Consider the following 23,582-nt stretch of genomic DNA (forward strand, 5'->3'; position numbering starts at 1 on the left):
CAGAGGCCATGCAACATGGTGAAGTCCAGAAAGCGGGGAAAGGGAAAGGGAGGGAGGGAAGGAGGGAGGGAGGGAGGGAGGAAAAAGAACATGTGTTTCAGAGTCAGAAACCAGGACTGCTAAATCTCTTAGGTATATGACTTTCAGTAAATTTCTCTGAACCTCAATTTTTTTCAACTTAAAACAGAAATAGTAACATATTGGCAGAATTATTTTGAGGACAAAATGGGATCGTGTAAATGAAGTGTGTGACATATATTAGAAACCCAGTAAATTATACTGTTATCAATTACACGAGTTCTCTTTTTTCTGAAAGTTTGCTCTGTTGTCCCACAGAGCTGCTCCTGTCTGCTGTCACATCCACTTTGTAAGTGACACCCCCAGCCCTTGGAGTCCGCATCCCTCCGAGTTCCTAGACAACTCTCCTCTGACCACCCCAAGCCACTGCAGCCGCTCAGCCAAACTCAACATAATTCGCTTGTTTACTCTTTCCTCATGAATCGGTCCTTTCAGCTTATTTGCTTTCCCCTGGATGAGTGCTGAGGTGACTCTTTGGGGCTGGTACTGAGATATGCGTGTGCTGGGATGTGAGCACCCAGGTGCCATCTCTCAAGGACAAGTATAAGGGGGTCCCTTCTACCGTCTTAATGCCTCTGGCAGTGTGGGGTTTCCCCAGATGGGGAAGTGGGGGAGGTCGACCCCATCCTGCTGCAGCCTGCATTGCTCGATGGCAGAACCCTGGGTAAGAGAGAAGATGATTAAATACACATCCTTGACTCAAATTCACGGTTCTCACCGGAGACTTCAGCATCCCCATTTGCAAGGGACCCCTGAGACCTGCTTTGGAGAGTGGTGATAAAGACCCTGGAGCAACAGGTCAGGTCTCTGAAACAGGTATTTCGGGCACTAAATTGAGAGAGACAAAGACTCTCTAAGACGCTGGCCCCCGTTTGGGAAGGCCCCGGAATGACATGAGATGGTGATGCCCTAAGGCGGGAGGGGGCCCGCAGTGAGAGGTGCCCTGCTGGGAGCTTGCTGAATGAAGAATGCCCTTGCGGAAGCCCTGCCAATGTCCCCAAATGCCCCAAGGCCCAGTACTGGTGAATTTCATCCAAGTTCCTTTGTGGAAAAAACCAGTAAGACTAAAAGATTAAGCTATTTTGGGAAACCGAAAAGCTTTAGTAATTTCTGAGAGGCCAGGTGAGGTGAAGCTGACTAAGAAAACTATAATCCCAGTGAAAGCAAAACTCTGGGCAGCAAAAGACTTGACCCAGGTCTTCCGACTGTTGGCCCACGTGCCATCCGTTCCCCTGCTGGTGAAATGAGAGAGTCTCATTTCCCTTCGTGAGGAGCATGCCTGTTTTTTTTAAAGGTAGGAGAATGTAGGCCCTTGGTTAGTGCCTTGGCCCTAAATGCACGTCTCCAGAGCCTGGAGGTGGTTCTGTGAGGCGATGGGGTGTGGGAGCACACACAATGGCTTGCGTGCTAGGCAGCCCTGGTTTGTTCTGAGTCCTAATTTGAGCGCCTACTAGATGCATCCCCATTCTTTATCAGGAACTAGTTATAGCAAGATCTTTAAGGAGACTCATGGGGTCATGTTTGGAAAGCAGGCACAGTAAATGGATAGTAAGGACAAGCAGATTTCATAAGTGGGGGTGTCCCTACCACGGGGGTTTGCTGAGTTCGTTTCTCCAATTCCTCCATTCCAATACATTGAGGATGATCCAAGGCATTTTTTAAATCTTCCAACTTTTGGTCAGCAGTTCTTTGTTCATTCATTTATTTGCTTGCTTATTTTTTTCTCCTGAAGCACAAACACGTCTCGATTAGAATCCAGGATACCAGGACTTGGAACAAAACTATGGATTGCAAAATTCGGATTCAGGAAAGAAGGGAATTCAGTCCAGCTAGAATGAAGATGGAGTAGGATGCTGGGAGAAATACGTGGGGAGGCAGAGCTAGCGAGGGAGGCAGGGACCGTGCCGTCGAGAGCTTGGCCTCACCATGCTAAGGAAGTGTTCAGGGGAACCCCAGGAGGATTTTAAAGGGGTGGTGAGACGGATCTGTATTTCCAATAAAATACCTCGAAGACTCATGTAAGGAGAAAAGTCTGGAGACAGAGCCCTGGAGAGCTAGTGCAGGTGAGACAGGATGTACCTTGGCCCGGGATGGAATGTAAGGAGACGATCGAGAGAGAGATTCAAGAGATGCCTAGGAGGAATTGAACTTTTCCAAGAACAGGGGAATATTCACTGGGCCAAGAGACTCCGGGAGAAAACCTCCCTCACCACTTGACATCCGAGCAGAGACCAGAGTGAACGGAGGGGGCGGTACAGAGCCGGAGAGGGTAATTCCAACCTCAGGGGGAGAAGGGGGCACGGTGTGTTCAGACACATCACTGTTGCCTCTGGAATGAATCCGGGGCAGAGAGTGTGAAATAAGATCCTGGATTGTAGCTGGGGCCCTGGTAGGAGATGGGGAGCCACTGAGGGCTTTGAAACAAGAAGGGACATGATCTGACATAGGTTTCAAAAGTATGGATCTTGCCATGTTAGTCTCTGCTGAAAATCTTTCTTCTGATCCCTGCCGCCCCCTGGATAAAGCCACACAGGGTTCCCTAGCCAGGTGTTCCAGGTCCTCCATAGCTGAAGCTCTCCTTGGCTCTCCCATCTCCCCCCAGCCTCTCCCTTGGCTGTATCCTCAAATACAACCAAACAGCTTCTCGTCCACGCACACTCTTTCACACTCTGTGCCCTTGACCATTCCCTTCCTTCTGCCTGGCATGTACCTCCTGCCCTCGCTCGCCTGGCTCACTCCTACTCATGCTCCAAACACAGTGTGATGTCCTCTCTTCCACGAAGACTTTCCTCAGTGGAGCCTCTCTCCCAAGGCGCCCTGCACATAACTCCCCCAAACTACAGCAATTATCTGCGTACAGGTCGGTATCCCGCAGTAGACTGGGTGCTCCATGAAGGCGATCCCCAGTACTTTGCGGAATGCCCAGCATAGAGTGGAGACTACACATGCTTGATGAATAGACTATAGTCTCTTGGAATAGAAAAAGGGTTGACAAGACCCAGCCTCACAGGTGGGAATAGAATTGTTAGTTATCAAGGCCACAACTCCTACAAAACAGCAAAACTGAGATACTCAAGTAACTAGCTTTAAAAATGAGACTGGATGAGGCTGAGTCTTGGTACCAAAGCAGAAGACTCAAACGGGACAAATGATACACAGCTCAAAGCAAGGTACAAGGAAGCACGTGATCCTGAGCCCCGGAATCTTGCCTTGAGCTTTGAGATTCCCTCCTGCAAAACCCTAAGACTACAGATAGGAGTTAAGGAGACTCACTTACTTGGGCAGAAGAGACAGAAGAAGGTAAGCAGGTGAGGGCAGAGTTTTTATGCCTGTATCTCTCCTGCTTTGTCATCATGCTGAACTCATTGGTGTTGGAAGCCCTAAAAGAGACATTTCCGAGAACTCAGAGAGCATTTTCCCCGCTTCGTCCTCTAGAATGAGGCACGGCCCGAGCCCTCTGCCACCTGCACTTCTCCATCCGTCAGGCTGGCCTCTCGGTTGCAGCCCACAAGCCACCCACGCCCCGACCTTAGAGCACTGCTTCCCCACCCCTCGGTGCGATGCTGATTACTGCATGGACTGTTGATGGTGAATATGCAGGAAGGATCCTTCTGATGCCTTTGGAACCTGGACCCCCGTGGAAATTTGCCAGGCCCCGGACCGAGGTTCCCACAGTCTGGAGAAGCAGGTACAAATCCAGATGCGAGCCCCTGGAAATAACCAGCTCTGAAATAAGCGTATTATTTCCTGCTTTCGTCAGAGCTGCTTTTCCGGAGGCTGCCGAAGCACGGGGGGAAACTGAACTGCGTGGGAACTGTGGACTTTGGAAAGGACTTCACCTGCAGGAAACTGTAAAAAATAATATAAACGGAGCCGCCATCCCAGAAGAACTGCCTCGCACATCTTATGCCTCAAACCTTTGGAATTTTAAAACGGGGCAAAATAACCTTTGGCCTGAGCCTAAAGCAACACTGTGCCCCAAAGAGACGTTTGCAAAGATAACGAGAAAGCAGTTACTATGACTATTGTTCTGATAACTACTGGACTGAAAACTAAAAGCATCGTTTAGAATTAGCATCGCTGTGCTATGTCATCTGCACCAACAGAAGTGCCTTCCTTCTATGACGTAAGTGTTCCTCTTTGCTCTCTCAAACTTGTCCCAGCCTCTGTCTCCCGATCAGGATACTTTTGAGGTTTCTGCCTGAATCAGTGCTTCCTGAACAGCTACACATTTTTCTTTCTTTTTCATTCTTTTTCTTTTTTGGATATCAGATAAATACTCGTTGCCTCTTACTAAGGCATTTATTTTTAGGTTAACAAGACCCTTTAACGAGAAGCAAAGAATCCTTGCTTTTTTGAGCTAAGCAAGGCTGAATCCCATATGCTAGTGGACATTGAGAGCTAATAAAAAGTTCCCAGATTCTGTGAGCCAGATCTGCTCTACTCTATCTGAGGGTGACGAAGGCCACTAATCCCAAAGGTGGCAAACCCAGGTAGTAAGGAAATCAGAGCCAGGGCCTCTTCTTTGTCTTACAAAAGCATATCTGTCACACATTGTCTCATCCCAGCAGTTCCCATTAAGACTTCTACTTCCCAGTCTACTGGCTAAAATGCCTTTTAAAAGCAACAATGCTCAAGTTTCCTTCGCGAATGCAGGTTTTCATAAAAACAAAACGGGGTGTGGGGAATAAAAGAAGAATTGATTTAAACTCTCTGTCAGCCGCTGTGAGACTTTCAACAGACTCCTGACCAAGGTCTTCGATGTCCCAGAAAAGGGACAGTGCACTGATTACTGAAACTGACTTCTATTCTGAGAGAAGCTGTTAATTTCTTCCTTCTGTTCCCTGCAGTCCTTTTCCATTCTTCCACCTATGACTGGAGACCAGCCTGTCACTACTATTAGAAAGAAGAATTTGCCCCGTTCCGATCACCATAAGGCATCCAATTTTTTTATGAGAATAAAAGGGCTGTTATGATTTACCTGGATTTTTTTTTTTTAACAGCTTTCATGGTGGTGACTGTGAGTAAAGGTGGCGGTAGTGGTTCGATATGAGGTAATAATTCATCGGTAGCAACGATGAGCATTAACGATGACGCATGAGCTGTGCCGTAGACTGGAGGCTGACCCGGCATGGCGGCAGCGAGGGTCAGAATGGAACGGCGGAGGAAATGGTGGAACTTAACGGAGGCGTTGGCGCCGGTGGTGACGCTGGAGCTTGTGGTAGAGATGGAGTCGGTGACGACTGTGGCAATGGCGATGGCATCAACCGTAGTGATAATAGAGGTGGTGACAGCTGTGGAAGAGATCAGCCATGACGGTGATGACCACAGGAATCAAATGCTGACGATGCGGCTGGTTTGTTGGTGTAGGCGGCGGTCATGAATGTAGACAGGGTGGGGAGCAGAATAGAAGGGAGGGGGGCATGTGCATATAACGTTGAATCTTATATAATTTTGTCCACCAATCTGTTTTCAGATATGTCTTCTCGGCCAAACTAAGGCCAGAGGCAAAGACCAGCTTGTCCTTCCTCAGAAAAACATCCCCTGCATCAGATCACAAAAAAGAAAACACATAACAAAATAACCAAGCCCTGAATGCATCATTAGCTAGAACAGCTAACAAGCTAACAGTTGTCAGATACCATCTGTAGTGAGAGAATTCCAGCCTGAGCCATCTTCCCCTCAGAGATCTCCCAGAAAGACAGAGTAGTCAGAAGGGAGAGGAAATGCCCACAAGGATGAGACCTGGTGCTCTGGGTTCCAAGATCCTTAGGTTCAGCGATTGGCTAGAAGAACTCAGAAGACTCAGCAAATAGCTGTGCTCGTGACTGAGACTTATTATAGTGAAAGGACACAAAGCAAATGTGCAGAAGGAAAAAGCGCATCAGGCCAAGTCTGGAGGAAATCAGACGTAAGCTTCCGGGAGTCCTCTCCAGTGGCATCACACAGGACATGCTTGATTTCTCCAGGAACAAGCTGTGACAACACATGTGAAGTGCAGTCTCCCAGGGGAATGCTTCAGATGTTCACCACCCCAGGTTTTTCCTGCGGGATGGTCACATAGGCACCCTCTGCCTCACACGTATCAAAATTCCACATACCCAGAAGGAAAGTGGGTGTTTAGCATAAACCACATTGTTTGTACAAACCATTGAGGCTCGATGAGCCATTATCATTTATGGAGAGTTTTATATCGATATAAGAAATCGTTAACCAGCCACGTTCCCAGACAGCAATCCAAGGTCAGATGTGCCAGCAGGTCTTTCTAGTTTAGCAATCTCATCTTTCCCACACAGGCCTCTGCACAGGAGAGATGCTGATGGCGATGGCCGAGGACCAGCCAAGAAAGGCTTGTCTCAGAAACCTCACAAGCTCTCGGCAAGCAAAGTGCAGTTGCCCTTGACCTCACTGGGTTGGTGCGTAATTACAGAGCCCTGGGGAGCTGCTTCACTGATTAAGAAGAGTCCAGCTGAATCGCAAGCAGATGTGTTGCTTATTGGGGTGGCTACAAAGTGATGAGTCCTCTAACAAAAACCAATCTAATTACCTAAAAAATTGCAATTCACAAAAGAAAATATTTGCGAATCCAGTCTGGTTTTGTCATTGATTCATATTTGAATTGCAGGATTTTGTGCGGGAAAAATAGGAATGTTAGCCCAAACTCTGATTTTATTCCTTATCAGTGAGTCGACTTTAGATCAATCCCTCTGGGTCTCAGAACGGCGTTTAGATGGTTTGGGAGATTGGAGCTCAAGCTCAAGGAACTGAGGCGATCAGAGTTATTAAGTCTCGCCCACTCTTATTATTAGTCCATGCAAGGACCCTCTCTTATGTCATTTTGTAATTTGCGCCCGGGGTCTTCTCTCTCAGCTCACCCCCTCTCTCCCCACCAGCAGCTCCACACGTAAACGTGCTTGGAAGATGTCTGTAATAAATCTGTGTATCTAATCTTCCTCATCTGTAACATGGATATAATAATTCCCGCCTTACTAATCTCATTATGGTTTTGAAAAAGTTAAAAAAAAAAGAAAAAGGCCTAAAAACACTCACCAGTAACATCATGTACATATCAGGTCTCTTATTAATTGTGATTGCTTTCAGTCCCAAATCACTCCTAACATTTTTGTTTTAGGTTTCTGCATCATCTCGTCCACCTCTCCTGCCCTGACACAAGACTGCATGCACCGGGAGCACTGGCTTCTCATCTACCGTGGGTAGAATTGCGTTGTCCAAAAAGACATGGTCAAGTCTGACCCGCCCACCCCCGACGATGTTTGTGAATGTGACATTATTTGGAAATAAGGGTCTTTGCAGATGTAAAAAAATAAGATGAGGTCAGATCGCATTAGCACGAGCCCTATTCCAACGACTGACGTCCCTATGAGAGAGGGGAATTTGGAAACAGAGACACAGGGACAAAGCCATGTTGCAGTGGAGTGATGCATCTACAAGCCAAGGAACAGCAAGGACTGCCAGCCACCACCGGAAGCTGGAAGAGGCAGGGAAGGGTCCTCCCCAGGAAACCTCCAAGAGGACATGGCTCTCCCGACATTCCGATTTTGGATTTCCGGCCTCCAGAACTGTGAGGGAACAAATTTCCACTGTTTAAAGCTTCCTAGTTGTGGTGATTTGTTATAACAGCCCCAGGATTCATCTCAGCCCCATCGCCATATCGCTTAGTGATTGGGGCCATCCCCACATCTGGCTTAGACATGCTGCGGGCCAGAGACCAGACAGCATGGGTGAGCCTTGAGTCGGTGAGTTCTGGCAACAGGGGGGCCGGAGCCATGCCTCAGGAAAAGCCAAAAGGGGAACGTGCTCTCTGGTGCCAGAAATGCGGCTGCAGTGCTACGCTTCTAGTTTTGTAATCGAGAAAACCGAGCCTGCAGATGGCGAAATTCCTCGGCAATGCTTACACGGCATTAGTGGTGGAGCCAGGGGAGGACCTGGGCCTTTGGCCTCCCGAGCCTGGGCTCCCTCCACGACATGCAGGATACCCATTTCTGCTTGGCCCACAACATCGGGAGGATGCAAAGAGTAAGGAGAGCAAAGCCCCTGTTATGTACTGGAGCAAAGCAGTCTGCTGCGAGGGGCATGATGTATGGCACATTTTAGTAGCCATAAATCATCTCCCCTTAAATCAGTGTCAGAAATAAAGGGAGGGCGGTCTTTCCAGTAGTCTGATTGGTCAGTTCGCTGTGGTTTAAGACCTGACCCTGCTCTCCCATTAATTTTAGCACCAATTCATTTCGGAGGGATTTATGATCAAGCAACACGAAGAGGGAGCTGAGTTACGGCTTGGCCTGGTCATGTTCGGGAGGCACAGGCGGAATGTTTTATTGTCCAGACTGCTGACTTTTTTTTTAACTCTCCTTCTCTGAAAGCATAAATAAAGGCGAGACATTGAAAAACGATCCTGAGTTTCCTGGTGGTTGAATCCTGTTTGGAATTTAAAGAATAAAAACTGAACAGTTGGAGAGAATAACCCAACGAGGTCCACGTGGTATCAGGAGAAGAGCTCAGGACCAGGGGGTCGGCAGCCCAGCTCACCCGAGCCATCTGGAAGCCGCCTCCGCAGCCGGGGCACGTGTTTCTTAATCTATGGAACCAGAGCGGCTGAGTCAGCGATCTGTCTCAGGGACTCTGGCATCGCGGTGTCTCTGAGTGCAAATCCTGGCTCCAGCGCTTACCTGCTCCGTGACCTTGAGCGCATCGCTCAGGTTTTCTATGCCTCGGTTTTCTTGTCTGTAAAATGGGGCTAATAATGAAACCTGTTCCATGAGGTTTATTTGAGAATTAAAGGAATCAGTGTTTGTGATGTGCTTAGAACCATTTCTACTACAGTACGAGCGCTGTACGTGTTTGTTTGATGAGATGAGAGTGTCGAGCGAGATGTTTTTCGATCTTTCCACTGCCCCGCTCAGAGCCGGCTTCAGATTAGAGGCACGGGGAAGAAACGGAAGCGAGGGGGCATTGAGACGCTCCAGAAGGCGAAACTTGAGAGAAAGAATACTGAATCTGAACTGGAAGGCCCACGACCTTGCCCCAGCTTTGCCAAGGACATACTGGTATGGTCTTAAACACATTGCCATGCCTAATAAAATAGGAAATATGGGGTGGACTATCTTCAATATCGCTTGGGGGAGCACACATACAACCACCTATAGTCAAATGGAAAACCACATATTCTACAAACGCTACTGCTGGCCACGCCAGTGCCCAGAACTCTAATGCAAGTTGGAGAAGCGGATGCAGGCCTACGGCTGAAGAGGGACTTCCTATCCTCATTCATAATTGCAATATTGGTTCCCACGTGCTCACGTGTGCCTTCAGAGAGGGAGGTGGAGGGAGAAGGGTCTGCAGAGCCTACACGATGTCGCATAGCCAAGTGAGTAAAGGTACTTGAGAAATGTCCCCCAGTGGATTGTGGACAGGTTGTGCCTTTCGGAGCAGTGACACCACCCATGAGTGAAATCCACCCCAACGATGGCCAGACACAGACCGCACAGATAAGCCTCACATCTTCCCATTGGAAAAAGCAGATGGCTGGTTGGAAAGAGGGGTCACGATGATCCCAGGCTCCCCCAGCACCCTTCCTTCAGGAGAGAGAAAGTTTGGACCCGACCTCCTCGCTCTCTCTCCTGTACAGGAGCAGCTCGGTTCTTATGACAAAATAATGCATATTCATGTCATTACACTCAATTAGAGTCAAGTTAACTTGACTGTAGGTTTCATCTGATTATAGCAGTAATGTTTATTGATGGGCCTGTGAGCACTAGAGCGATGATTTTAGATGTGAACCGACCTTGTCTAATCCCCACTTGCCTACAGAGTGAACCTGGAAAAGTCACTCAAACTCTCTGGGCCTCAGTTTGCCCAGTTATTTAAAAAAAAAAAAAAGAAATAATACTCTCGACCTCATATGCCTTTGTAAGAATTAAAGAAAATAGTATACAAAGAACACTTAACAGTGTCTGGAATATAGTAAGTGACAGTAAATTTAGACATTATCATTATTTTATCAAGCGGTTTCTTGGAGACCTTAAAAATGCATCTGGTTCACCTCCCTTTTCTACGCAGGATGGCTGATAATTGCCTATTTCATTATTTAAGCTTTCTAGGGATCTCAAAGTACAAATCTAATATTTTATTGCCTTTACAGTCAAGTCAGTATTTCTCTTTTTAAAAGACATACTGACCACTTTAAGTCTTTTTTTTTAATTCTCAGATCCGGCAAGGACAAAAAGATTCTCAGGGTCTTGCATGTAAATCCTATGTCCTTAAAGAAAATGCCCTTCTAGGGCTGTGCTTTCTTAGAGACAAAGATCCAAATATCCATGGAAAAATGGGCTGATCTCTTGTGATAAAAGTTTTAGATTATGTAACCAGAGATTAAAATGACTCTTGGCTGGAGTATTATACTCTGCTGATACTATACCCACCCCAAAAAAGTGAAAAAAGAAAATATTTGAATGCAGTAGAAAATGCCCCTATCAGCCTGTTCTATATTAGTGGAAACTTGGAAATAATTCAGGTGCCTCACAATAATACATCGATGTGGCTGCAAAGGGATCCACTATCTAAATTCTCCACGGTACGTCCCCTGTGGCCAGCCCAACTCATTTATTTATTCATTCAGTCTTTCCATCCGCCAGGGATGTTTTAATGCTTACCTCATGAGAGATACTATGCCTGACCTTGGGACTATAATAGCAAATGAGACATTATGATCCCTGTCCTCACAGGTTTTTGTTTCAAACCGAGTGGCTAAGAAATTAAAGATGGAATTGTAAGGAAACATGATAAGTGCTTTATTCTGATAAATCCTATCAAATGAGTAGGTCTGAGATTCGAACCTTAGCATTTTGTCTTCAGAACATATGGTTTCATCTTTATGGTGTGGGTGACTTGCCTGTATGGGAGAGAGCTGGAGTTCGACCCTGGGCAACTTGACTTCTCCAGAATCTTTATGCGCAATCGCTATGCTCAGTATTGCTTGTGCCGGAGAAACAGCATCTGGAGAGGGGAAGTCAGCAGTTGTAGCGACGCGTCTGGTGCTTTGGAGATGGGGCTAGCTGGCGACATGGACTTAGCAGTCAGCAGCAGGGAGGAGCTGAGCCAGTGGAAGGAGAAAAGAGCCCAAAGCGGAACTTGGGCACCGCCATACCTAACCGATAGGCAGGTGGAATCTCAATCCTAGTCTATAAACTTTCCAAACCCCTCTGTGAACCATTCCCCGAGAGAGAGTTAATTAGACCACAGGCATCTTCTCGAATTACTGGTTAGTTCATTTGCAGGTATTTTGTTGCCGCTGTTTTGTTTTTCTCACATAGTATCATTACATGAGGTAGAATATTTATAATCAGGAGAGAAATAATGACACCAAAAATACAGCTGCAATGGGGACTCTCACCTCTACTCGTTCTGACCCCACTGTGATGTCGACGATGCTCACCCTCATGGTTAAAGAGGATGGACGGCATTCCACAGTTCTGCCTGTTTCTCTCCTCGTTTTGTCTCTCCCTTTCCTGAGTTGGCCATTTCGGCCAGCCTTTTTCTGAGTGGATTAGCCTAACTACTTTTTTTTCCCCTACCAACGAGGCTTGATGCCTTTCCCTCCCCATGTAACAAATTTCCTTTCAGACAAATAACTCCAAGGGGAGAAGAGAAGAGAGGTCTTCTAAAGCAGACTTGAAAGGTGATAACACCTCTTTCATCTTAATAGATGAACAAGTATCATTCAATAAAGCTCTAAAGCATTACAGATGGAGAGAACCACATAAGCAGTTTGCTTTTGCTAGAACGTGAAACCTGAGATCGGGCCCTGCAGGAGAAGGGGCTGAACAGTAGGCGTATATAAGAGATGATGGACCTCCTGCTAAAGAACTTGACTTTCATCCCGTTGGTTTCACGTGAGAAACAGGCAACTAATAAAAAATAATTGGGGGTCAAATCCCATCTTTTGCTCCATTCTAAGTTTCCAGAGGGCAGGAATCATATCTTCTATTTTAACATCAGCAATTCAATGACGGTTCCAGGATTCAAACCCAAGCCTCATGGCAAAGCTGTCTGGGGGATCGCTGTCAGAACCAGAATTCATGTACCCGGTACCCATCAGGATCCCCCATGTCACCCCTGAGTTGCCTTTTCCTTTTCTCCCACCGCCCAAATACTGTAGTTCTTAAGAATAGAACTTTTATTCTGGATCTTGACTCTTTCCTTCCAACTTATTCTCAGACTCAAAGATTCTGATTTAATATTGAGTGGGGCTCAGGAATCTGCATTTTCACTGCAGCTATGAAGTGGAAGCTCATGCAGAGGTCTGCAAAGCCACCACATTTAGCCACCACAACCTCCAGCAAACAATGTCCTCCTTCCCACTTCTGCCTTCCTAATGCTGCTCAAGTTCCTCTCATTGGTAAACTCTACCCAGAAATATTCAAGGAGGGAATTGGTGGTGGTACTGCACTGACCACAGATAGGCCAACACCCACACTCTCACACACAGACACACACACACACACACACACTCACACACACCCCTCCATATCCAGTTTCTGGAGACATGAATGTCCTGCCACCCATTCGTAGATGACTACTGATCAAGAGTCTTCAGAATTAGGTAGAAATTACCCAACAAAACTACCTGCCTCGCTGCATATGAATGCTTCAATTCTAGCTATAATTGTTGTTCAGATGTTTCGTACAAACTCACATATACGAGGAATGTGCTTCTCTGAATGTGGAGCCTATTTATATCGATCCTAAATTCATCTACCCGTAGCTTTCACCCACTGGTCTTGGTTTGATCTCTAAGCGCAAATATATCAGATCTGATCATTATTCCAAATGGCAGCTTTTTAAATATTTGAAGTCACTGGTCATGTTCTCTGGAGCCTTCTCATCTCCAGACTGTTAGCAATTTTAAGCATGGCTCATCTGATGTGGCTGGAGTCCCTTAACCATCTCAGCTCTCATTTATTTACTCAATAAATATTTATTGAGCATCTTCAGTTGAAAGGAACTAAATGCTTTCCAGAGAAAGAACTCAACATTCTGGTTTTGGGTACTGGCTCTAGGGTTCAGTCCTGGGTGACCTAGGGGAAACTTATCTCCTTATGGACACCACAGAAGGTTAAAATCTCTAAATTCCATCCTATGGCATCTTCTTCTCATCTCCATTTCTCGCATCTTTATCTTGTTTTTCTTCCCTTTGCTCCTGAATTGCTGTGTTTTTTCTTCTGCCTTTCTTGTCCCTCTGGCTGTCTCTCTCTCATCTTGCATAGTCCTTTTGTTTCGCAAGTTTTTGTCTCTTTGTCTCCTTATATTTTTCTGCTTCCTTTTCTGTCCCTCAGTCTACCTCTGTCTCCCGGTGTTTTCACCTTGATAACAGTGTATACATATGGGCTGGTAGGAGGGGGAAAAAATTAAAGCCAGGACAGGGCATCTCTGGGTGAGGTTCTCGGCAGCCGATGGAAAGTTTTCAGCCGGCTGAATCTAGCTCCTTTAACTGGCTGTATGCATCCAGATTCCCAGACCGTAGCCTCCTCCACCAACCTAGCAGGTGATATAAGACCTGGGGGGCCGTGGATACAAAAAAAGATACTGTGCCAAGAGCTAATGGCCTATGAAATCAAAACGTTTGGCCCACCCGCTCTGTGTGACCACCTCACAGCGGGGACCCACAGCTGGCCCAAACCAATATTGAGGAAAAGCAGGAGGAAACTTGTCCCAGATCTGAGTCAACAGAGAAGACTAGAAGAATCTGCCAAACACAGACAGCTCAAGCCAAGATTTTTCCCCCGTCAGCGCCATCCAACCCTCCAAACGTGCCCACAATATGAGGTTCGAAGGACCCCAAAGAGTCAGCAGATCTGGGTATGACTCACAGCTTTGCCACTAATTGACTATGACCTTGGCTAAGTCATGTCCCCTTTCTGGGCCGACGTGTTCTCATCTATAAAGGAAGAAACACAAATTCCATCAACTTATTCTAGAATTGCTTTAATTGTGAGGTTGCTGCAAAGGGATTTGGCTGGTTTTGTTTCCCTGTGACTTTGGTATCTGCTGCCTATCCATAAGCATTATTGTAACTTTCCATAGGGTGGAGCCAAGCAAGAAATAAAAAATGAAAAAGACAGGTATCCCTCCATTTTTACAAAGGACACCGAAGGAGTTACACAGGGGACAGAAGTTACAGATCCCTCTTTCATGCTACAAAGATACCTTATCTGCAGAGTATGTCCCCAGATTCCTGCTTTATCTCTGTGGCCATGTACTAAATGCACCTCTTGGTGCCCAACCCCTGATGCCTTCTTTGCGGTTCAAACTACTGGCCTGCCCACCATTCCCTGCTCAGGGAAGCAGCACAACCAGCATCTTTGTTCAGGGGAAGCTTTCCTTTGAACAAGAAGGAAATCTGACCCAGAAGATCCCATCAGTAGTCTGGTCAGTGATCCTTAATGTAGCTTGAAGCAAAGGACTGAAAAAGGGAGAGATCATTAGTGAAGCCATTGTGTGAGTCCCCTCTAGAACTTGTGGTAGAGGCTATTGAGAAGACTGGCCAGCCACGAATGAAAAGAGAATAGAGCAGAGACATGGAAAGAGATGGGGATGCCTAGAAATTCGTAAGAAAGACAGAAAATAGCAATCCCCGCATTCAGCTGGCTCCTGGCAGCATCCCAGGTCAGCACAATTCCAACCTGTAGGAACCCTCACAATGGCCGTTCTTTCTCTTACAGAAGTCTGGAGAGGAGATTTTCTGGTGACTGAAAGAGTGTCATCAACACACATGGCTGCGGACATTCGAGCCCCAGGCATCGGCACCAAATTCCTTAAAAGTTTAAGCACGTAAGCAACCAGTGACGTTTGACCTCTAGGAAAGTATGTGAAATCATATCTTTGGACAACCTAGAAATCTTTGTAGCTTCCCCCAAACCTACAAAATACTGGTTCAGCAAACTCAAAAACAAACAAACAAACAAACAAACAAAATATAGACCATTCCTTAGTTCAACTATCCATTTTACAGTTAAGTGACTATTTTTTTTTAAGAGTTAAAGGGCATGTAAGTGAAAAAAAAAAATGGATTTCATGTCTCACGAGAAGCAGAGAAATGTGCGTTTTGTTTTTCATGAAGAGCTGCCCCTTCAGCCTTCCTACCGCACCCCTCCCTCTGGGGAGCAGGGGTGCAGCGAGAGGCAGCACAGCATGCTTCCGGAATCAGACAACAAACTCGGTTTTGGTGCGTCAGACAGAGATTGTTTTTGCCCCACTTTCAGCAGCCCTGCTTCCTTTGACATTCTTTTCTTTTGTATAGTGACACTGGTTAACGAAATCCAGTACGTTTCTAGTGTACGGTCCAACAGTAAGTCATATATATATATATAAAATGGCATTGGGCATTGTGTGGTCACCACCACAGCCTTTGGTATCTTACTCTCCTCACCCCACCACTCTTGTAATCTCAAATAAAAGACTCTATCTCCCCACTAACGGGGAGGATAAATGGGAAGACACATGACCTTGGCCCAGCCAATCATAGGACCCAGTTCACCTAACCGCAGTTTTTGGTCCAAGAGTAAGCACATAACACCTTCACAAAGCTAATCAGAATTGTTGCTTAGGATTGTCTGGTTTAGAACTGGAAGAAAGGGGGTCTAGCTCTTCAGGTCACAGAGTTGGAAGTATGTGAAATGAAATTTTCCGGTAGCGGTCCTCCCTTCAAGTGAGTATAGTCAGAGAAGCAGAGGAAAGCAATGAGTGAAAGAATAAATTATCTTATTAGAGTCCCTGACGCATGGGACCACAATCAGATGCAGTCTTGTATGTTGTCATATAGAAGTTTCCCTTTTCTCTAGATAGATAGATAAGTATATGGATGGATGGATGGATGGATGGATGGATGGATGGGTGGGTGGGTAGATAGATAGATAGATAGATAGATAGATAGATAGATAGATAGATACATGTAGAGGTAGAGAAGTAGATGTAGATATAGATATATAGGTATTATAAATATGTATAGATATTATAGATATGTATTCTCCTCTATCTGTGTAAGTGAGAAAGGACAGATATAGGAAATTATGGATTAACAGTTTCAAGGAATTAGACGCTGTTCCAGGAGCAAAAAGAATTGATCATCAACGTTGCTGATCAAACACAAAGCCCGGGTAGAAAGCAGATACCAAAAAGGGTGACAAGATGATGCATTAGTCTAAAGCACCCAGAGGAAAGCTGTTTGTGCAGACTGACTCTCCTTCCTCCAAGAAGAGAAAGCCTTTGAATAATGAGTCTAATTATCATGAAATGGTACAATGCAGTAAATGGCATAAGAAAGCAGGATATTCTGTGACTAAGGCTCGATGGTCCTGGGAAGGCAGTGGGGGAGGGAAGCAGAGAGGGAGGAAGCCCTCTGTCTGCATCGCTGAGCAGAAGTCCTGCTCACTGAAGCTGCAGATCCTGATCTCACCAGAGAAGCAAAGACCTCAAGTGGGAATTAAGAGAAGGCGCCTCCTGACCCCCGACCCCTGCCAGTTACTAAGGAAGACAGGAGACCACCTTTGGGGTAACTGGGAAACAGAATTTGATTGGATGCTAATGATTTGAGGCCTTGTGACATCATGCTGTGTTACTTGAATTTACCAGCAAGAGCCCAAGTCAGGCGACACAGCACTAAACTTTTCGATTATGTCAGCTCGTTGAGTTGAGGCTCTGATAGGTAAATAACACATTTTGAATTCCCAGCACCTCTGTTTTCTAGATATGTCACCTTGAACAAACAAATTCCGCTATTCACTTTTGTTAGAGCAGTAATAATACCTGAGAAAGCTCTGGTGAAGACCAAATACTATATGCAGCCAGGCCTACCACAGAGCTGGCAAACAGTGACCCTCAGTTTCCCATTCCAGGCCTATGTCTCGCCCACTCTGCTGAATGTTCCAGAGGTAAGGACAATATCTTCGTCACATACCATTTACGCTTTTTTCCACTGCCAGTGCCCAGGCCCCACCCCAGACCAATAAAATCAGAACCTCTAAGGGTGGGGCTTAGACACCAGTATTTTTTAAAAGTTCCCCAGGTGATTCTAATGTGACAGCAGCATGGAATGAACTGGGCTACAGCAAAGCAGATGATAACATACTAAAACTTGAAGTCTGCAGTCCTGGTTTTGAATCCTGAATTTCAATCATCTGGGCCTTAGCTTACTCAACCGGAAGAAAGAGATAAGGATTGGCGGCCTATCTTTTGTGCCAGGAGGTCACATTGTCCTGCAGAGGCCACCCCCATTGCTCACCGAGTGCCCTAGGGGTACTGAACTACTCACAGGTTCCCGGAGGGCTCATGCCCTCTCTTAGTCACATGCCTTTCACATGTACAGGTCCCCTGCCTGAAACGATCACCAGCCAGCAGAGCCCGCTCTCCTTAGCCTTCATGGCTCACCTCAAGCATCACCTTTGCGGAAAGCATCCCCTGGCCCACGTGAACCACAAGGCTCGCTGGTCTGCTTCTCCCACCGGCCCAACTCGGTCCACCTGTGCCTGCTACTCCAACAGCCCTTCCTGTACTCAGGGTGCCATTTATTTCCTGGGACATCTCTGCAGGACCAGTCAATTCCATACCACAGCATTTTACTCATTCATTGACCTCAACGGAGGTAAGAGCACGTTAAAGCTGTAACGCACCATGGACGGCGAGGGTGCCCTGGGTGGGCAGCTGCATCCCGGGAGGGTGCTGTGAGGAGGCCGCGGTGAGCAGCACCCACCCGCAGGCCTGGCTCTCCTCCTCCATTTTGGTCCCGCTTCTCAGCACAGCACGCAGCCAAAAGGCCAGAGCCAAGCTGGGCCAGCACCTGGTGGCGTGTCCCTCCCGGAGGAGGGTGCTGTCGCCCATGGGAAGGGCGCAGTCATGCGGTCACGTGAGCAGATCGTGGCTTCCCATTAAGAAAGGCTGTATCGCTTGACCATCCTAGGATATCAGTGAATCGTCTATTTCATAGTCAATGCCCAAAACTTGAGCCAACAGTGAAACTGTTTTCTGAGTTATAGCAAAGAATGACAGAGGAAGGGACTGATTATATATTGTTTCTGTCATACCAATGTTTCACCTACTAGAACTTTCTTAAGTACCAGAGTACAGAGATGAATAAAACTCAGAGCCTGCTCTCAAAGGTCTGCAGCCTAACGAGAGGATGGTGGTTGGTGGTAAACATTTAACAACTGGTAGGGTAGAAAGTGGAGAGAGACAGGGCATCCAAGATGCCCTGTTTTGTAGCATTCGCCATTCGTTGTGGTGTAAATACTCTCACCATGGCTGATTTTATCGTCCAGTTTTCATTTGGCCTCAGTCTGCTGTCATTCAGTCCCACTTACGCTAGGACAGCCCACAGGATCAGTCTCTGTGTTTGAGTTTTGCTTTCATCAGCCCCGTCACTAAAAGCAATAAAATATTTTTTAGAGCAGTCACAGAAAGTCCCTGAACAGAAAATGTTAAACTTTGAGCCAGAGGGGTTTTTTTATAATGCTAATGAAATGTAAGCTTCAGGGTTCCTCACTCTGCTCTCTTCCTTCTACATATTCATATATTATATTTGCATACATCATTTTATATTCAGAATTTTATATGCTTTAAAAAAAAAAAAAGACCAGCCTAAATTGTATGAACTTTAGGCTCCATCCCTGTTTGATCTTGTCAGTTTTTTTTTTTTTTTTAAGTTTGACAGCATAGTGTAAAATAAGTAGTCCACTGTTCTTTCTTGTGAAGCACTTGGATCTTGTTAAAACGCAGGCTCTGATTCAATGGGTGAAGCGCTGGGCCTGAGATTTTGCATTTCTAACAAGCTCCCAGGTGATGCTGATGCTGACTTTCCATGAACCACACTTTTTGCAGCCAAGTCTTACGACAGTCTGCACAGCATCGGCTACTAAGTCTAGCAAAGCTTTTCCTTTCACTGTGCCCCACAGGGTGGTCTCACTCCCCGTCTTGTCACTGAGCACAGTGAATCAACCAGCAGCGTCATCCGATGCTGGCCATGTCTCCATCCGACCCGGTGGGATTCCCACAGTCCCAGACTCCCTTTCCTAGGAAGGTCCATTGCTTACAATCACTCCTTGTATTAATTCCTGAGTGGGTCGGGGTGCTTGGTTAAAAGCAACAGCATTCACTTTATCTAGTTAAAGCAGGAGGAAAGTTATTATGGGTCATAAAGTCGCTTACGGAAATTCCAAGCAGAGATGCTATTCTAACAGGAACGACTAAGCCATTTATGATGCTAGATGTCAAAAGGTGACTAAGTCCTCTGATCCTGGAGAACTGAATACCTCAATCACCACATGTGCCAAAAGATCCTGTCTCCCCGCTCCTGGCTGACACCTCGCATGGCTCACCTCCTCTTCCCCAGTCTGCAGCCTATTTCATCTGCTTGACAGAACCTGGGCTGCAAGGGAGTCCCAAAACGAGGTGTTTAGGTTCCTAGCCCCTCTAGAACAGGGAGACATGCTAGAAGGGGGTTAGGCTCATAGTAAATGAGCCAGTCCGCAGAATTTGGATACTCATCGAATGTTCTTGGATAAATGATAAAAGTACTGGCTTCATTTGCTTACTCATAGTTCCTGATCTCCATAATAACATCAATTGACTCACTATATGCTGACTCTGGCTCTACCCCCAACACGACTAGTCATTTCTAAAGTTCGTCACTCATGGGTCACAGCCTCTGGGTCCCCTTAGTTTAAACTCCTGGGGAGAGAAAGGTTTGTCACCAGCTAGCTGAGAGAGTGATTCACCCCAGATCAGGTGTCCATCTCAGCTTCAATGTGCTAAAGCTATGGAGGTTGAAGTGGTAAAAATCTGACCTCCTAAACCCGTCCCTTTTCTGGGAAGGAAAAGTTCTGAAAGAAAGAAACTTTGAAGTAAGGAAATGGCCTTAGAGCCTGTCAGCTTCAATATCTGAGTGAGGTGTCAAAGGAGGAAGAGGCGTCTTAAAATGAACAAGGGAGGAGACATTTAGAGATGGAGGAGATGGACATGCAAAGGAACTCGAACTGTTCATCAAGTGTATCGTGATAAACTGGGTCTTTTTTCCCCTCCGTCTAGCTCCAAATATGTTCGCTAATATTTGCCCCTCCAAAAACTTTAAAACTAAACATTAGCCTTTTTCGCTGCCTACACTCAACTTTTTAAAAAAAATGTTTAACTCTTAATCTCTACGCTCATTCCCTTGATCTCCCTACTTCTTCGTAAGCCTCTGACTGCTCTTAGGCCTGTTATGTAGTTTCAGTAAGAATTTCTTCATCTGTAAAACGGAAACAACTGAACCTACTTCCTCTAAATTATGGTGAGAAGCAAGAGTATAATATATGTGAAAAAACACTGTGAACCTAACACCACTGCATAAGTGGAAGTGATTAAAATGGTGATGAGTTTTCCGAGGCATTAAAGGTGCCTCTTGACATCTAATTAATCTCTGTGTGCCCCTCAGGTGAAGGACACAGTGTGAGATGTGGCTCTAAGACGCTACTCCTGCCCGTGCTGGCTCAGCAAGTCTGCGCCGAGGCTCGGCCCAGATGCCAAGGTGCTCGCCTCTCAGCCCCCAGCAGGGCCTCGTGTACTCTCAGGCTCTGTTCCTGTGACCGCTGCAGCTGCTCACCGACCCCAGAACTAAAATGAAGTCTAGGCTAAATGGGGGCCAGCATCATACCTGCTTTGGGCTTCTGTTGAGGGTCAAGGGCAGTTAAAGCTAGAAAGACCTCAGATTCTCTAATCTTACCCAAGCCCCAGCTGGCCCATTCTCAGACAATGGCACCAGTTACTCAAGCCAAAACTCTGATGTCCATCTTTTTTCTTTGCTCACCCAGCACCCTTTGCCCATCAGCAAGCCCTGTTAGCTCTGCCTACAAATTATATCCCAAATACAATGACTTATTGCAAAGTCCATTGCTGTCCTCTAGTTCAAGTCAAGCCACCGTCTTGCCTGGTCTGTTGCAATGTCCTCCTTACTGGCCTCTCTGTATGCGTGTCCCCACGATCTATTTTCTGAGAGAAGTCAGAGTGGTCTTCTGGTAACACAGTCAGCTCAGAGTGCCTTCTGCTTAGAACCCTTTGATCACATTCTATTATAATTAGATTAAAATCCGTAATCCTTACCACTCTACCGGCAGCGTTCGGTGGCATGCTGTCTCACGGGAGGTCCTCTGCTTCCAGGCACAGGTCTCTGGGCGTCTCACACAGCAGCTGGCACCACAGGAAGCTGAAGAGCTTCCCCAAGCCTGTCCAGCTCCTAGGCTACAAGGCTGGCATGACCACATCTTGCAGGAGGTCGACAGGCCAGGATCCCAGGTGAACAAGAAGGAAGCTGTGGAGGCTGTGACCATTGTGGAGACGCCGCCCGTGATGGTTGTGGGCACGTGGGCTACGTGGACACCTCAAGGCCTTCGTACCTTCAAGACCATTTTTGCCGAGCATATCAGCGATGTGTGCAAAAGGTGCTTCTGTTCTTACATAAATCTGAGAAGAAGGCCTTCGCCAAATACTGCAAGAAGCGGCAGGATGACGATGGCGAGAAGCAGCTGGAGAAGGACTTCGACAGCATGAAGAAGTGCTGCCAGGGCATCGGCGTCATCGCCCACACCCGGACGCGCCTGCTTCCTCTGTGCCAGATGAGGGCCACCTCATGGTGATCCAGGTGAGCGGAGGCGTGGTGGCTGAGAAATGGGACTGGACCCGTGAGAGACTGAAGCAGCGGGTCCCTGGGAACCAAGTGTCATATTAGAACGAGATGACCAGTGTTATTGGGGTGACCAAGGGCAAAGGCTATGAAGGGGTCACTAGCCTCTGGCACACCAAGAAGCTGCCCTGCAAGACCCACCGAGGGCTTCGCAAGGTTGCCTGTATTGGGGCGTGACGTCTTGCCCGAGGGGCTTTCTCTGTGCCTGGGCTGGGCAGAAAGGCTGCCATCACCGCACTGAGATCAACAAGATCTACGAAACTGGCCAGGCCACCTCATCGAGAGTGGCAAACTGATCAAGAACGCCTGCACCGGTCACGACCTGTCTGACAAGAGTGTCAGCCCTCTGGGTGGCGCTGTGCACTGCGGCGAAGTGACCAGTGACTTTGTCACGCTGGAAGGCTATATGGTGGGAACCAAGAAGCAAGTGCTCACCTTCCGCCAGTCCTCGCTGGTGCAGACCAAACGGCGGACCCTCGAGAAGACTGACTTTCAGTTCACCGACACCGCCTCCCAGGTTGGCCGTGGCCACTTCCACACTGTGGAGAAGAAGAATGCATCATGGGACCACTGAAGAAAGACCAAATTGCAAAGGAAGAGGAGCTTAATGTCAGCTACAGATTGCGCAGCTGGTGGGGACTCAATAAAAATTATTTCCCAGTGGGGAAAAAAGCCCATGTTCCTGACCTTGGGGGCCCCCCCTCCCTCTCCGGTTCCCTCTGGGTCCCCACTTTCCGTCTGCATGGTCTCCTTTCTCTTCCTCAAATGGGCTCAGCTCATTGCAAACCCAGGCCTTTGTGTACTGAACTTTTTGTTGCTCTAGTTAGTTTAGGGTAGGCCAGGGGTGTTGGGATGGATGGATGGATGGATGGATGACTGGATGGGTGGATATGTGGATATGGGTGGGTGGATGGATGGATGAATGGCTGATGGATGGATGGATGGATGGACGGATGGACGGACAGATGGACAGACAAGTGGACAAAAAATAAAGCAACCTTCTAGACCTGTATGGTTTTGTTTTCACAAATACCACTACCTGTGGACTAACGCTTTGAGGCGCTTGGATCAATAAAGTCAGGGGAAGTCAGAGGATTGCGAGTCCAATTTTTAACAGTGCTGAGAATGAGAGGCCAGACGTCAGGCAGCCCCTCAGTTGGCCTGATAATTAGGGAGAAGATACTGAGATCTTGCCAACCAGAAACCAGAGCCCGTCTTGGAGGAAAGAGATTGTTAAAGCCAAGGTAAGTCAAGACAGGGTCAGGGACATGGGCTTTTTCCCCAAACAGCACTTCTGTCCCCTCTTAATAAACCCATAGATTGTAGCCCTGACAAAGATAGAAAGATAAGCCATTATTCACGTCCCAATAAAATAAGCAGGAAACACTGATCTCATTCTCAGTGGCAGAAAGCAGCTCACAATGAAAGATCATCTTGAGCTGGGGCTTCTACACTTTATTTCTTTCTCTTTCTTTACGTGTAACTTGTCTCAAGTGGGAACATTTAATTGCCTTCTCACTACACCTTGACTTAGCTCAGGGTCCGGAGAGAGCAGTCCAGGATCACAGCAATTACTGGTATCTGCAAAAACTAGCTAAGATTTCACGAGCTCCCCTACCCCCAAGTCTCCCACATCCTTCCTCAAGTCCTAGTGACTCTGGGAGAAATATGCTAGGTCTTCAGGACTGGACAACAGCAGGGTCCTTGTAATGGCAAGGTACCAGACTTCCATATTACCAAATAAACTTCTTTTTCTCCTTTGGAGAAGGATATTCTC

The 23,582-nt window shown here is 46.8% G+C and overlaps 1 pseudogene; it reads left to right on the plus strand.

Annotated features, from left to right (window-relative positions):
- Positions 1-21,250: 21,250 nt before the first annotated feature.
- Positions 21,251-22,642, plus strand: LOC120588860 (60S ribosomal protein L3-like; annotated as a pseudogene).
- The last annotated feature ends 940 nt before the right edge of the window (positions 22,643-23,582 follow it).

This window comes from Pteropus medius, unplaced genomic scaffold (assembly GCF_902729225.1).
Source record: "Pteropus medius unplaced genomic scaffold, Ma_sr-lr_union100, whole genome shotgun sequence".
In the NCBI taxonomy this organism is placed as follows: domain Eukaryota; kingdom Metazoa; phylum Chordata; class Mammalia; order Chiroptera; family Pteropodidae; genus Pteropus; species Pteropus medius.